Raw genomic sequence first — 17482 nt, forward strand, 5'->3', positions numbered from 1 at the left:
TTTGTCGAATTGCCGCATTTGTACCATTGCAGAAAAGTCGAATTTGTCAAATGTCGAATTTATAAAAAAATCGAATTTTGAAAGCCTGTAAGAATAGGCCCCGCCCCCTTCTACCCCTGTACCTTGCTCTCTCCTGTCTGTGCTCTCTCCCGTCTGTAGGACTAGGCCCCGCCCCCTTCTTATCCTCCAGTGACTGCTCTCTCCTGACAAGTGGACCAGGCCTGCCCCCTACACGCTGCTGGTGTCTTCATTGTTACTTGGTCTGGAGCTCCGTTGGGGAGAGAACTCACGTGAGCTCATTAAGAATGAGGAACTGGGATGTTTTAATTTTATTGTGAGTAGTGTAGTGTGGTGATGTAGTATGTTGTATGGGGGGTATAGTGTAATTATGAAGTGCAGCATATGGGAGGGCTATAGCATAGTGATGTAGTGTGGCATATGGGGGGTGGTAGCGCATAGGCGTGCGTACAGGGGGTGCCTGGTGCGCACAGGCACTCCCTAATGTCCAGCACCGCTGCACGCCACGATTGCTGTAGCACAGTGATCGCTGAGTGTGTGATCGGTGGAGCCTAGCCTGCAGCTCATTTCCGTACCTCCCACCACCGATGCACCCGCCCCCCCTCTGCCTGCTGCTAATACTATGCTGAGTGCATTCGTCGGCGGCCTCACTGGGGGGACTGGCGTCACCTTGCAATGTGACGTGGTGATGTCCGCCCATGCTCTCCTCCCGCCCACCTGTGCTTTCCTCCCGCTGCGGTCTCTCAGTCCTAGTGTGCCGCGGCCGCCACACCACTGGGGACTGGGAGCCGCCGGCAGACACATTCTGCTGAGACTTACTTGTCAGTGCGGGTTCCGGACGGCAGGCGGCGGGTGGGAGGGCAGACGGGGAGCAGGTGTCACAAGGAGTGTGTGGGTAACTAATTCACAATACTTCCGCTCAACTTGGCACTGCTGGTCCTTCATCTCCCATGTCTCTTCACCAGATGGCGGGCGGCCCGGAAATTAAGTGATGTGTTGTGCAGCAGTCAGTGTGAAGTGACTGTGAGTAACACTGGTGGTGCTGATGATGCTGCTGCAGAATCTGGAAGCAATTAATTCATAAATATAATGTACTCTATCAATGTATTATACATACATAAACATGGACATTCGTGTATTTGTGTATACATGTATATACATGAGTGTGTGTGTGTGTATATATAGATATATATGTATATGACTTGGGGTTTGTTTTATTAGATAGAACATGTCCCAGTGAAGTGCCTTTTGGGGTTGTGGTTTTCCAGAAAGTTACAGGTTTTTAAAAAAAAAGAGAAATATGCCCCATTATAGAGATCGGGCATTTCAAATTGTTGCGCCTGCACAGTGGCCGCCAGCAGGGGGTGTATTAGAGTGCCTTCACTTGAGAGCCGCAATATGGCCCCCTTATCCCCGGTTATTCTGTAAATAGGAAAATAACCTCACAGGTTAACATATGGCAGAGTTGCCACCACTAGTGCAGGGCTGTAACGTACAGTACTAAGGAAAAGCCATATACTAAAGCGGCACAGTGACCTCACCCCTCTCAGAGACACCAGGGCGCAGCACACTGTACGGGGTACACTTGGTACACACACCTGTTAGCTCAGGGCAGCACTATAGGACCCTCCTGTAATGCTGTGCTGGCGGCGTGTAGTGATCAGGGCACTGGGAGACTGGCTGGCTGGTCTCAGTCTCTGCTCCTGGCTGGCTGGTCTCAGTCTCTGCTGCCTATAGAACTTCCACCTCGTTATATATCAGGGCTGCTCTCCTGTGTGTTCTCTTCCTCTCCTACCTCACACTGGAACTGGTCGCCCAGAGAACGAGAGGGCAGCGGCTGACATCAGAGAGGGTGCAGCAATCTATGTGGGCAGAGCCCCTCACAGCAAGGTGTCCTTATGCTGTGCCCCATGTAATCACTGTGATCGATACAGACTCTCACCCTGGTATGCTCTCTATTTATTATTTATTTTTGTACACTGCAGCATGCTCGAGGGAAGGGAGCAGGCACCCCCCCCCCCCCACCCCACCGCCACTACTCCTCCGTCAGCATCACTGCCGAGCCGGTCAGTGTTCTGGTGGCAATGAGCAGTAGGCAGCCACCAGCAACAACAGCCAGGAAGCTGTTACTCCTGGCAGCAGTAGAGTCAAGCTGCAATTCAGCCAGCGGCACGATGATCCGGGAGACAGTGGCAGCACAGGGAAGCAGTACCCCCTCCAATCGCAGCACCAACCTGGAGACTGAGGCAGCAACCCACCCCCAGCAGCAGCACCACCCTGATGATAGGTAAGATGCATTTTTGGTGTCAAAAGAAGGTGGCCGGAGTAGTGGCTGGCTGTGGTCACACCCCGGGCAAAAGTGATAGTGATTTCAGTGTTCCCTTGCGCGGGGATTGGATGCGTAGATGTATGGAGGCTATGTTTGTATAGATGTGAGCGGCAGTGTGCGGATGTATGAGAGCGGCAGTGTGCGGATGTATGAGAGCGGCAATGTACGGCTGTATGAGTGCGATGGTGTGCGGCTGTAAGAGTGCGATGGTGTGCGGCTGGAAGTGCGATGGTGTGCGGCTGTAAGAGTGCGATGGTGTGCGGCTGTAAGAGCGATGGTGTGCGCCTGTATGAGAGCGGGGTTGTACGGATGTATGAGAGCGGGGTTGTACGGATGTATGAGAGCGGCAGTGTATGGATGTATGAGAGCAGCAGTGTACAGTTGTGTGAGAGCGGCAGTGTGCGGATGTATGAGAGCGGCAGTGTATGGATGGCAGCGTCATAGGGAGGGATGTCGGAATGCTGTTATAGGGTTCCTAATACAAAATGGAATCCGTATAGTGGGCGGGGCTGGCACCATGGCACCACGTTGGGCTTGATGGGCAGGTAGTGCGGCAAGCACACCCAAATTGGCGTCTGACGTTGCCCGCAGTCCACACTGTTGTGAGGAGTCAGAGTTAATTTTGACTGTGTAGTGCACTCACAGAGGACCTACCGCCCGTCCCCTCCTCGCATCTGAGCAGCAGGTCAGTCTCTTATTTTCTTTTTAATCAGGAGAGGCCGAGTGAACTGTGAGCAGGGGGGCAGAGCTACATGGGACCCAGAGGGGCTGCTGTGCTGTCAGAGAGGAAGAGAGAGATGAAGCTACTGCAGATCCCCAGCTGATTGTGAGGTGCCGGGTTGAAGGGTGATGTGATCACCCTTCTCCCTCGCTGCAGCTGGTGACCGCATCTAGGCTTCCTCCATCGAGTGCAGCATTACACGCAGCAGTGGGCAGCGTGTAATGAGTTTGTCTGACTCATTATACTGCTGCCTGTTGTGGACACCTCCGTCCGTACGGACTGGTGTACATGCCCAGCACAGAGGTGACAGTGTTGGTAGAAGTGCTGCCCAGCTCTGACCCTGCAGGCCTCCCTGATCTGGCTGCGGCCGCTGCTGCTGTGGCCTGAAACCCCTGCCGGTCCCCTCCATAGACTTCCGCCTGGCCAGCGCTGAGGTGCTAGGGGTAGCCCAGCTGCGGGAAGGGTATGTCTCTTGCTTTCTCTCTGGCAGAGGAAGGTGACAGCGGCAGAGGAAATGCTGCCCACCTCAGACACTACAGGCCTCCCCGATCCAGCTGCGGCCACAGCTGTTGCTGCCAAAACCCCCTGCTGGTCTCCTTTGTTGACTGCCGCATGGCCAGTGCTGAAGTACTGGGGGTAGGCCAGCTACGGGAAGAGTGTCTCTGCCTCGGGCTCTCTCTCTCTGGCTGGGGAAGGAAGGGCTGATTCTCTGGCACAACAGGGAGGGCTGGGCTGCAGGAACACAGCACTGGAAGAAACAGGAGGCCGAACTCATGACCAAAAAGTGAGCAGTGCAGTGATCAGCCCCCTAGTCTTTCCCTCTCTCTGGGTGCAGAGCTGTATTCTACAGAGAGAGCTGGGATGGGAAGAAGGGGAACGGCACTTGACATACACATACACGCGCAACACCTGACACACACACACGTAGCATCAGACACAATAAAATAAACATGCAGCACCTGACCCACACATACACGCGCAACACCTGACACACACACATATACACGTGCGGCACCTGACACACACGTAGCATCAGACACAATAAAATAAACATGCAGCACCTGACACATGCATATACACGCAGCACCTGACACATACATATACACGCACACCATCAGACACACACATACACATGCAGCACCTTACTCACACACACATAGACACGTGTAGCACCTGACGCACACACATGTACACGCGCAGCACCTGACGCACACTCATGTACACACGCAGCACCTGACGCACACTCATGTACACGCGCAGCACCTAATGCACACTCATGTACACACGCAGCACCCGACGCACACTCATGTACACGCGCAGCACCTAATGCACACTCATGTACACGCGCAGCACCTGATGCACACATGTACACGCGCAGCACCTGACACAGACATACGTATTCATGCACAGCACCAGACCTACACTTGTACACACGCGGAGCACCTGATACTCACACACATATACACCCACAACACCTGACACACACATACGTGCGGCAGCTGACGCATACACACGCACCATCAGACACACTCGTATATACACGCAGCACCTGACACACACATACACACACACACACAGGAGCTGATACACAGGCAGCACCTGACACACACACATACACACGCAGCACCTGACACCACGCACTCACACGTACAAGCAATGCATTTCACGCCTACCTCCAGCCTCAGTCACAGGCTGCTGCCACCTACCCCCCTCCCTGCATCATCTGCAAAGGCAGCAAAATATTTTGACCAAAGTCTAAAGGCCGATACACATTAAACGATGTCGCTCTGTGAGCGACATCGTCTAATGTTTCCCCCTCCCGGGCCGGCCGGCGGCCGACTGTACACACTGAGCGATATGACCGCTCATATCGCTCAGTGACGTCACGCCCCCGCCAGCCCTGCATGAAGGTCGTGGACGATAGTCCACATCCTTCATGCATGACCTACCGACAGCGACGATTGTTGCCGACCCGCGGGGCCGCGCATCGTTCGTCGCTGGCGGCATACACACTTAACGATAAAACGAGCGACGTCACTCAAGGAGGGGGAAAATGAGCGACGTTGCTCATTAAATCGTTAAGTGTGTATGGACCTTAAACAATTCGGTTTGGTTAATAAAATAATTTTGCACAGAATAGTAATTTTATACGAACATTTTCATTAAACATTTAAAAAATCAAATGTTTATTCTTACAGTGAAATTTTAAATTTCTGAATAAAAAAAATAAATTTAAAAAAAGCGATGAAATTCCATAGACAAAAAACCTTACGGTTTCACATGTCCCATTAAGGCTTCTTAGACATGATCGAAATTTCAGAAACCTGTTGTAACTCTTCCACTCAAACTCCAAAAAGCAATGAAATTCCGATCATTAAGGCTGACGCCTTAATGGACGTGTCCCTTGCGCAATACAGATATGGTATGCCATCACAGCCTGTGGGTAAGTGCAGATTCAGCACTCTCACAGAGTGAGATTGCTGTCACTCACACAATGGTGGAGCTGCTAATTCACAGATTTGTGTGCTCATTGGAATACACACATGCAGTCTATGCAACTGAAGGTCTGAGCGGAAGACAAAGCTGCTCAGATGAGGTAAGAGTGTTGTTGATTGGAAGGAGGAGAGCGGTGTGGATGGGGGAACAGAAGTGTGTGGATAGAGTTGAACACTAAGCAGCACTGATGGGGGGGTCAAAGAAACACAGGGGGTAATTCAGACCGCAGCAGCAGCAATCGCAGTCTGAATTAGTTTGTGAGGTGCGCACGTGCAATGGCCGCACTGCGCGTGCGTACCCCAGGAGCCCAGAGAGATGCTATCAGCATCTCACTGGCTGCGATCACCCTGCCTGATTGATAGGCAGAGGTGGTTGCGGGGAAGGAGGGGGGCGTGCAAACAGCGTTAGCATGCCATTGGCAGGGCATGGTCTGCACAACGGAGGCGTTTCCGGACCACTGGGGGGTGGGCTGTAGCGGTTATCCCCCTGCCAAGAGCGCATGATCCACAAAATTTACCTTCAGGATGTCAACTACATGAATGGGGTAAGAGTGGTGTGGATAGGGGGTAGATTAAGTAGCAAGTATGGGAAGGGAGACAGAGCGGTGCAGATTGGTTGAAAACACTGGCATGGATGGGTAGAAAACTGGTGCAGATGGGAGAGAAGATAGTGTGCCATGTACTGAAGGAGGCAGAGTGACGTTGAACACTGAGCAGCACAGAGAGAAGTAAACGGTGGTACAGACAAGGCACAGGTGGGGAAAGACAGATGGTGCAGATAAGTTAGTACAGACTAGCACAGATGGGAGAACACAGCAGTAGGGATTGGGGAAGACAGGGCAGCATGGGGGTGTATAGGGGAAGTAAGTGTAGATGCATAGACCGTAGATAGGGTATTATAGTTTTAGCAATTAACCAAGATGTTTGAGGGAGCTAAATGTGTATACTATGTGAGATGGATGTATGGAGTCAGAAGGATGTTGTAACAAGGTGGGATGGTTGTGGTGACCGAATGGGATGGTTGTGGGCACTGTGTGGGATGGGAGCACCACAAAACTGCTCAGACCTTCTGTTGCATAGACTGCATGTGTGTATTCCAATGAGCACACAAATCTGTGAATTAGCAGCTCCACCATTGTGTGAGTGACAGCAATCTCACTCTGTGAGAGTGCTGAATCTGCACTTACCCACAGGCTGTGATGGCATACCATATCTGTATTGCGCAAGGGACACGTCCATTAAGGCGTCAGCCTTAATGATCGGAATTTCATTGCTTTTTGGAGTTTGAGTGGAAGAGTTACAACAGGTTTCTGAAATTTTGATCATGTCTAAGAAGCCTTAATGGGACATGTGAAACCGTAAGGTTTTTTGTCTATGGAATATATATATATATATATATATATATATGTGTATATATATACATACTGCTCAAAAAAATAAAGGGAACACTAAAATAACACATCCTAAATCTGAATGAATGAAACTTTCGTATTAAATACTTTGTTCTTTACATAGTTGAATGTGCTGACAACAAAATCACACAAAAATTATCAATGGAAATCAAATTTATTAACCCATGGAGGTCTGGATTTGGAGTCACACTCAAAATGAAAGTGGAAAAACACACTACAGGCTGATCCAACTTTGTGTAATGTCCTTAATACAAGTCAAAATGAGGCTAAGTAGTGTGTGTGGCCTCCACGTGCCTGTATGACCTCCCTACAATGCCCGGGCATGCTCCTGATGATGTGGCGGATGGTCTCCTGAGGGATCTCCTCCCAGACCTGGACTAAAGCATCCGCCAACTCCTGGACAGTCTGTGGTGCAACGTGGCGTTGGTGGATGGAGCGAGACATGATGTCCCAGATGTGCTCAATTGGATTCAGGTCTGGGGAACGGGCGGGCCAGTCCATAGCATCAATGCCTTCGTCTTGCAGGAACTACTGACACACTCCAGCCATATGAGGTCTAGCATTGTCTTGCATTAGGAGGAACCCAGTGCCAACCGCACCAGCATATGGTCTCACAAGGGGTCTGAGGATCTCATCTTGGTACCTAATGGCAGTCAGGCTACCTCTGGCGAGCACATGGAGGGCTGTGCGGCCCCCCAAAGAAATGCCACCTCACACCATTACTGACCCACTGCCAAACCGGTCATGCTGGAGGATGTTACAGGCAGCAGAATGTTCTCCTTGGCATCTCCAGACTCTGTCGCGTCGTGTCACATGTGCTCAGTGAGAACCTGCTTTCATCTGTGAAGAGCACAGGGCGCCAGTAGCGAATTTGCCAATCTTGGTGTTCTCTGGCAAATGCCAAATGTCCTGCACGGTGTTGGGCTGTAAGCGCAACCCCCACCTGTGGACGTCGGCCCTCATACCACCCTCATGGAGTCTGTTTCTGATCGTTTGAGTAGACACATGCACATTTGTGGCTTGCTCGAGGTCATTTTGCAGGGCTCTGGCAGTGCTCCTCCTGTTCCTCCTTGCACAAAGGCGGAGGTAGCGGTCCTGCTGCTGGGTTGTTGCCCTCCTACGGCCTCCTCCACGTCTCCTGATGTACTGGCCTGTCTCCTGGTAGCGCCTCCATGCTCTGGACACTACGCTGACAGACACAGCAAACCTTCTTGCCACAGCTCTCATTGATGTGCAATCCTTGATGAGCTGCATTACCTGAGCCACTTGTGTGGGTTGTAGACTCCGTCTCATGCTACCACTAGAGTGAAAGCACCACCAGCTTTCAAAAGTGACCAAAACATCAGCCAGAATGCATAGGAGCTGAGAAGTGGTCTGTGGTCACCACCTGCAGAACAACTCCTTTATTGGAGGTGTCTTGCTAATTGCCTATAATTTCCACCTGTTGTCTATTCCATTTGCACAACAGCATGTGAAATTGATTGTCAATCAGTGTTGCTTCCTAAGTGGACAGTTTGATTTCACAGAAGTGTGATTGACTTGGAGTTACATTGTATTGTTTAAGTGTTCCCTTTATTTTTTTGAGCAGTGTATATATATAGGAATCAGTCAAGAATCAGAAACATGTGTATGACAATCTGACCAAGGGCGAGAGAGAAGCGCTACATACACTTAGTAAAGATCAACGGATCGTAATTCGCCCAGCAGATAAGGGTGGGGGGATCATTGTTCAGGATGTACAACAATACAGGAAAGAGGCGTAAAGACAACTTAGCGAAGTAGCAGTGTATAGTCAATTAGAAAGGGACCCCACTGCTGTCTATAATGAAGAGTTGCGATTGATGTTAACACAAGCAGCTAGGGATAATGTCATTTCTAAGGCTGTTTCAGATGCTCTGATACAGGATCACCCGGTGGCACCAGTATTCTATACGATTCCGAAAATACACAAGAATGCACAGGTACCACCGGGTCGTCCAATAATTTCAGCTTGGGACTCTGTGTATTACAAGGTCTCGCAATACATTGATTACCACTTTCAACCGGTGGTGTAATCACAACCTACATACTTAAAGGATACGACAGCACTTATTAACAAATTAGCTGAGCTGCCAGTATTACCGACCAATAGCCTGCTATGCACTTTGGACGTGGTGAGCCTCTACACCAACATCCCCCATGATAGAGGTGTAGAGGCAGCCAGACGGTTACTGTCCTCGAGTACATTATATAGTGGGCCAGATATGACATTTTTCCTAGAGTTACTTAAGCTCACCCTCACCCGAAATTATTTTTTGTTCGATGGTAGGTGGTTTGAACAGAGGCAGGGATGTGCGATGGGGAGTTGTGCTTCCCCAGCCTTTGCGAACTGCTTTATGTTCGAAGTGGAGGAATTTTTTTTTCCACAGATCCCTATATTGCGAGCAGGATAATATTTTTTGTTCGTTATATAGATGATCTTTTTTTGATTTGGTTGGGCACGCAAGACGAATTTGAGGCTACACTGTCTAGGATTAACCAGATGGACACTAACATCAAATTTACAGCATGCAGTAGTGTACAAGAGGTCAATTATTTGGATGTTATTATTTCAATCAGTGAGGGTCAGATTCACACTAATCTATTCAAGAAGCCAATGGATCGAAATACACTGCTGCACGCTGCAAGTTTCCATCCGCCTTTCATTAAATACAGTCTCCCATATTCCCAATTTCTCAGGGTCCATAGGATCTCGGATACTATAGTAAATACCGAGGCTGAGATCCAAGAAATGGCCCTAAGGTTTAAATCTAGGGGATATGATTGGACAGAACTCATGCGGACCAAGGCCAAAGTCCTTGAGATGGATAGAGGAAATCTGTTAAAGGGATTTGGGAAGGATACAACCCCAATGCGGAACAAAATTCCATTTGTACAGAGGTGGTCCACAGTCAGTAAAGAGGTGAAGAAACATGTAAAGGACAGCTGGCCGGTTATTACAACAGATAAGGAGTTGGGCACTTTGAGGGATAAAACATTACTACAGAGTTACACGAGGAATAAAAACTTGAAGGACCTGTTGGTACATAATGACATCTCTAACTATAAGGCTGCCCCCATTAAAACTTTCCTTAGCAAGAAACCTGGGTGTTACCGATGCATTGGCTGCACCACTTGCAGCTATATGGAGGTGGGACCAGGTTTCTCACACCCTCATACAGGCAAGTTTATTAAAATTGATAAGATCTTAACGTGCACGAATACCTTTGTGATATATTTCATCCACTGCCCCTGCGGATTGTTTTACATGGGGAAGACAGTGAGACAATTCTGTGAAAGAATGGCCATGCATAGGTCGGCCATCAGAGCGGCCTTGGGGGGAGAGAGCCAGGCACAACCAGTAGCACGTCATTTTGCCAAATACAAGCACAATTTATCAAGTCTGAAATATAAAATTATAGATCAGCAACCCGAAATGATAAGAGGGGGCAATAGAGAGAAAATGTTGCTACAACGTGAGGCGAGGTGGATCCATTTCCTCAACACGCAGACCCCAGGGGGGTTAAATGAGCAGATACCGTTGAATTGTTTCCCATAGATCAGTATGATGTCTCTTCAACTTAGTGGAGTATTAGGAATTGTTTCCTTTATATAAATAGGGAAGGTATTGGAGTGAGGCCACTTTAACTGTTGGTTGCCAATAGGAATATGTAGGTTCATTTTAGCAAGGTTTCATATTTGTTTTGAAATGACACAATAATAAGGTCAACATTACTGCCAGTGCACGATAGATGTTATAACGAATAGGAGGTAGAATATGCCATATGAGAAAGTGATTAGTGCTGTTGACTCAATTATCTAAGGTATTAAGTACAGTGGTGGCGCCACAATAAATTCCACTTCATGTCATTTTCATGTGATGTTATGCACTATGTTATATTTGTTTATCTGTTCCCTAGGTGACCGGGGCCGGGCAGGAGGAGAGAACGCGTCTCTCAGCCGGGACGTGATGACGTCACTGGTCTCTGCTAGTGCACAGGGCTCCAGGGAGGACTGGAGGAAGTGGGCGGGGTCACACGGCTGAGCTGCGATGACGTCTTCCATCCCCGCCAGCGTACCGGACCAGGGAGGAGTTAGCACCAGGTGTGGGGTAAGGTATAAATGTTTGTTTAATGTTCATATGTGTTTGGTCTGACGAAAGCTAGAATATAGCTGAAACGTTACCAGAGCTTAGTCTCTCTCGTTATTTCATTGGTTGTTAAAGTTCCCCGCAAGTGCCACCCATTTCACACGGAATATATATATATATATATATATATATATATATAATAAACAGTACAAACACATAGCGCCACTCAGGGACATAAATTCAGAATAGTTCCAGGGCGATGGACAGATCCTTTGTCAAGGTGAATCAATAATAAAGTTCAAACACATACCTTTCCAAATGCATATATGATAATTTATTAGCTCCAGAACGTACAGCTTTACGACAACTATGTGACGCTCAACATCTAGTCATCAGACCAGCCGACAAAGGTGGCGCGGTCGTGGTCCAAGATTGGAAAGACTACGATCGTGAGGTAACTAGGCAATTATCTGACGTATCCACATACGCGAGATTAAATTGCAATCCCATGCCTATGATTAAGGCGAAGATTGATAGGGTTATCAAGTGTGGCCATGAACATCATTGGATCACTGATGATCTTAAAGCATTTCTTATGGTGGATCATCCGAGATGCCCTGTTATATATTTGTTACCTAAGATTCATAATTCATTGGTAAAACCTCCGGGATGACCGATTATCGCCGCTGAGGGCTCTCTACTTCGCAAGATTCGTAGATAGTGTACTACAACCATTGGTACAGTTAATTCCTAGCTATCTGCGCGATACTAGTAATTTTATACAGAGTTTTTACTGAGATCCATGTAGCCAGTGACACCCTCCTGGCAACAATGGTTGTGTGTTCGCTATACACAGTGATACCCCACAAAGAAGGCCTTGAAAGACTGAGACAGGCATTTGAATTGACACCATGTAGCGAATTTCCAACTGAGTTTTTACTTGAACTCATTGAGTTGTTTCTTACGAATAACCATTTTCACTATAAAGATGACTTTTCTGCAGTTATCTGGCACCACGATGGGGTCAAACTTGGCCCCATCGTATGCCAACCTCTTCATGACATGGTATGAGAAGACCTACATACAACCACAGTATGGACCAAAGATCACTTTATTCCCGAGATTTATTGATGAAATTTTTATGATTTGGCATGAACTCAATACACTATCCGGTCCCATTCACTTTACAGCCACGTTCTGCATCTGAGATTAATTTCCTGGATGTAACCCTGATGGTTTCAGGCTCCAGATTAATGACAATACTCTTCCGCAAACCCACAGATCGTAATTCTTTATTACAGGCCACCAGCTACCATCCTCCAGCTTTAAAAGATAGTTTACCCATCTCCCAGTACCTTAGAGCTATGAGGATTAACTCAGAAGTCGGTCGTAGACATGAACAGTGCACCAAGATTACCTCCCGTTTCTTAGAGAGAGGATATTCGGCTGTTACACTCTGTGTCTAGATAAGGCTACAGGCATATTCTCTGGTACCATTTCCAAAAAGAAGACTGGGGATAGGATGATCTTTCCTACCTAATATGATGGGATCTCCTCCAAGATTAGTAAAGCGGTCCACCGCCACTGGTCAATTTTGTCGTCGGATGAGGATCTACCATTTAGACAGGTTAAGGCACCAATGATGGCGTATAGGAAAGGAGCTATTTTGAAACAGCTATTGATGCGTCCGACTCTGTTCCCCAGTGAACCTACAGCTAAAATGACCTCCAATGTATTGATGCAGGACAAACCAGGCTGTTTCTCTTGCGGTAGCTGCACTACGTGTCGATCCATGTTGACTGGAGCCACCTTCAATCATCCGCACACTGGAAGGACAATTAAAATTAAATATAATTTGCACTGCTGACTTGACTTTGTGATTTATATCCTCAAGTGTCCGTGTGGACTATGCTATGTGGGATTAACCACAGGGACATTCCGGGACCGTATGGCCAATCATAGGTCCTCCATTCACACAGCACTACTGACTGGACAAACTGATAAACCAGTGGCACGACACTTCCTACACGCTAGACACCAGGTGGCTAGTCTGAAGTGTAGGCTCATTGATTGGATACCACCTAGACTAACGGGGGGCGATAGGACCCTAGCCCTAAAACGACGTGAAAGCTACTGGATCAATACATTGGATACAGTGACCCAGAGAGGCCTCAATGAGGGTAATCCTCTCAATATATTCCTGTAATCTGTTACAATTGTGGTATCGGTAGTGTCTGTCAAGATACACTGGGGCTATATCTGTACGTCAATACATGCTTTTGTCTGTTGTCATATTCTCAGATCTTGGGTTGTGTTGAACCGCTTTTAGTATACGATATTTGTATGTGTATGGTTATGTGTAATCTGGATTGAACCCCTACCGGATGCCTAACATAATATACTTATGACATGTTTTTTGGTATGATGAATTGAGTATGTGTTCACCCTTTTTGTGAATTTACCGGTCTCTGGTTCACTTCACATCTATTCTTTATGATATAGTTAAATTTTTACATATAAACATGTTTTATATGTATTGATTAATCCTGATGTTGCCTATCATACATTGATGCACCTTTATGTCATAGGTGTAGCTTAAAAGTGTTAAGTCCCTGGTGCTCAGAACAAGGGAGATGTTGTGTAGTGAGTCCAGAGCACCAGAACGTGATGCTGAAATAAGGTGTGGTGTGGAAATAGCCCCTAGCACCCTACCTCCATTGTTTCACCCGTGTGGTCAGTTCACGCCTGAGTGACTATGGTTTCTTGGGCCCACGGCAGCTGCGTTTGAAGGGCGGATTAGGTCTGCCCAACTCCGATGCCCCCAGGTCTTAGAGTGAGACAAGGCATGAACCGAGACAGGATAATAACAAGGGGAACTCTAACTTAAAGCAAATAGTAGGCTAGGGGCTACTATCAACCCTAAAACTAAATATATGTGCGGCACGCCGCCAAAGGAAAAGAACAACAAAGGAAATGCTGACCACTCGCTGACACAATATTTTTTGTACTGGCGGTGACAGCATAAGAAGAACCCTCTGCAAAACACCAGTAACAAAATATAACCAAAGAATACTGCTGCCTAGGTCGACAGACGCGGCAAAGCCGCTACTCACGGAACCGGTACCAATACTGGCAAACGGACAGGAACCCCCAATGTAGCCAACACAGACTCTCAGAACCGGAGGACAGGCAGAATCTCAAACGACAGACCGGTGGACACCAAGAAGCCAGATACTCGACCAGGCACAGACAAAGCCACAGGACTTCTGGACAGGAACGCTTCACGGCAGGACACGGGATCAGACACTGGAACCGACACAGGAACCGACACTGGAACTGACACTTGAACCGACACTGGAACCGACACAGGAACCGACACAGGAAGCAGCTAGACAGACACTGCTAGACAGGAGCTCAGGAACTGGCAGGGACTAGCTCAGAACTCAAGAACTCTGGAAATATCACCAGCATCTGTGAATTGCACTGAGCCAGAATATAACAGAGAGTCTTAATTAATTATGTCGTGCAGCTGCCCTGTTGCACAACTGAGAGGTGCAATCAACAGACAAGTGAGGCTGAACACATGGGAACAAGCTGCAATCACACAGACTCACCACCAGCAGCAAACGAGAGTCTTCTCAAACCAGAGCAAAGGGAAATCCTGGCCTGCAAGACAACTATAAACATAGAATAGGAATGAACCACTACGTGTTAGAGATGTGCACTTGAAATTTTTCGGGTTTTGTGTTTTGGTTTTGTGTTCGGTTCCGCGGCCGTGTTTTGGGTTCGACCGCGTTTTGGCAAAACCTCACCGAATTTTTTTTGTCGGATTCGGGTGTGTTTTGGATTCGGGTGTTTTTTTTTTAAAACCCTAAAAAACAGCTTAAATCATAGAATTTGGGGGTCATTTTGATCCCATAGTATTATTAACCTCAAAAACCATAATTTCCACTCATTTTCAGTCTATTCTGAATACCTCACACCTCACAATATTATTTTTAGTCCTAAAATTTGCACCTAGGTCGCTGGATGACTAAGCTAAGCGACCCTAGTGGCCGACACAAACACCGTGCCCATCTAGGAGTGGCACTGCAGTGTCACGCATGATGGCCCTTCCAAAAAACACTCCCCAAACAGCACATGACGCAAAGAAAAAAAGAGGCGCAATGAGGTAGCTGTGTGAGTAAGATAAGCGACCCTAGTGGCCGACACAAACACCGGGCCCATCTAGGAGTGGCACTGCAGTGTCACGCAGGATGGCCCTTCCAAAAAACCCTCCCCAAACAGCACATGACGCAAAGAAAAAAAGAGGCGCAATGAGGTAGCTGTGTGAGTAAGATAAGCGACCCTAGTGGCCGACACAAACACCGGGCCCATCTAGGAGTGGCACTGCAGTGTCACGCAGGATGGCCCTTCCAAAAAACCCTCCCCAAACAGCACATGACGCAAAGAAAAAAAGAGGCGCAATGAGGTAGCTGTGTGAGTAAGATAAGCGACCCTAGTGGCCGACACAAACACCGTGCCCATCTAGGAGTGGCACTGCAGTGTCACGCAGGATGGCCCTTCCAAAAAACCCTCCCCAAACAGCACATGACGCAAAGAAAAAAAGAGGCGCAATGAGGTAGCTGTGTGAGTAAGATAAGCGACCCTAGTGGCCGACACAAACACCGTGCCCATCTAGGAGTGGCACTGCAGTGTCACGCAGGATGGCCCTTCCAAAAAACCCTCCCCAAACAGCACATGACGCAAAGAAATAAAGAGGCGCAATGAGGTAGCTGTGTGAGTAAGATAAGCGACCCTAGTGGCCGACACAAACACCGTGCCCATCTAGGAGTGGCACTGCAGTGTCACGCAGGATGGCCCTTCCAAAAAACACTCCCCAAACAGCACATGACGCAAAGAAAAAAAGAGGCGCAATGAGGTAGCTGTGTGAGTAAGATAAGCGACCCTAGTGGCTGACACAAACACTGGGCCCATCTAGGAGTGGCACTGCAGTGTCACGCAGGATGGCCCTTCCAAAAAACCCTCCCCAAACAGCACATGACGCAAAGAAAAAAAGAGGCGCAATGAGGTAGCTGTGTGAGTAAGATAAGCGACCCTAGTGGCCGACACAAACACCGGGCCCATCTAGGAGTGGCACTGCAGTGTCACGCAGGATGGCCCTTCCAAAAAACATTCCACAAACAGCACATGACGCAAAGAAAAATTAAAGAAAAAAGAGGTGCAAGATGGAATTGTCCTTGGGCCCTCCCACCCACCCTTATGTTGTATAAACAGGACATGCACACTTTAACCAACCCATCATTTCAGTGACAGGGTCTGCCACACGACTGTGACTGAAATGACGGGTTGGTTTGGACCCCCACCAAAAAAGAAGCAATTAATCTCTCCTTGCACAAACTGGCTCTACAGAGGCAAGATGTCCACCTCATCATCATCCTCCGATATATCACCGTGTATATCCCCCTCCTCACAGATTATCAATTCGTCCCCACTGGAATCCACCATCTCAGCTCCCTGTGTACTTTGTGGAGGCAATTGCTACTGGTCAATGTCTCCACGGAGGAATTGATTATAATTCATTTTAATGAACATCATCTTCTCCACATTTTCTGGATGTAACCTCGTACGCCGATTGCTGACAAGGTGAGCGGCGGCACTAAACACTCTTTCAGAGTACACACTTGTGGGAGGGCAACTTAGGTAGAATAAAGCCAGTTTGTGCAAGGGCCTCCAAATTGCCTCTTTTTCCTGCCAGTATAAGTACGGACTGTGTGACGTGCCTACTTGGATGCGGTCACTCATATAATCCTCCACCATTCTTTCAATGGTGAGAGAATCATATGCAGTGACAGTAGACGACATGTCCGTAATCGTTGTCAGGTCCTTCAGTCCGGACCAGATGTCAGCATCAGCAATCGCTCCAGACTGCCCTGCATCACCGCCAGCGGGTGGGCTCGGAATTCTGAGCCTTTTCCTCGCACCCCCAGTTGCGGGAGAATGTGAAGGAGGAGATGTTGACAGGTCGCGTTCCGCTTGACTTGACAATTTTGTCACCAGCAGGTCTTTCAACCCCAGCAGACTTGTGTCTGCTGGAAAGAGAGATCCAAGGTAGGCTTTAAATCTAGGATCGAGCACGGTGGCCAAAATGTAGTGCTCTGATTTCAACAGATTGACCACCCGTGAATCCTTGTTAAGCGAATTAAGGGCTCCATCCACAAGTCCCACATGCCTAGCGGAATCGCTCCGTGTTAGCTCCTCCTTCAATGTCTCCAGCTTCTTCAGCAAAAGCCTGATGAGGGGAATGACCTGACTCAGGCTGGCAGTGTCTGAACTGACTTCACGTGTGGCAAGTTCAAAGGGCATCAGAACCTTGCACAACGTTGAAATCATTCTCCA

The sequence above is a fragment of the Pseudophryne corroboree genome, chromosome 1, assembly GCF_028390025.1.
Source record: "Pseudophryne corroboree isolate aPseCor3 chromosome 1, aPseCor3.hap2, whole genome shotgun sequence".
Taxonomy (NCBI): domain Eukaryota; kingdom Metazoa; phylum Chordata; class Amphibia; order Anura; family Myobatrachidae; genus Pseudophryne; species Pseudophryne corroboree.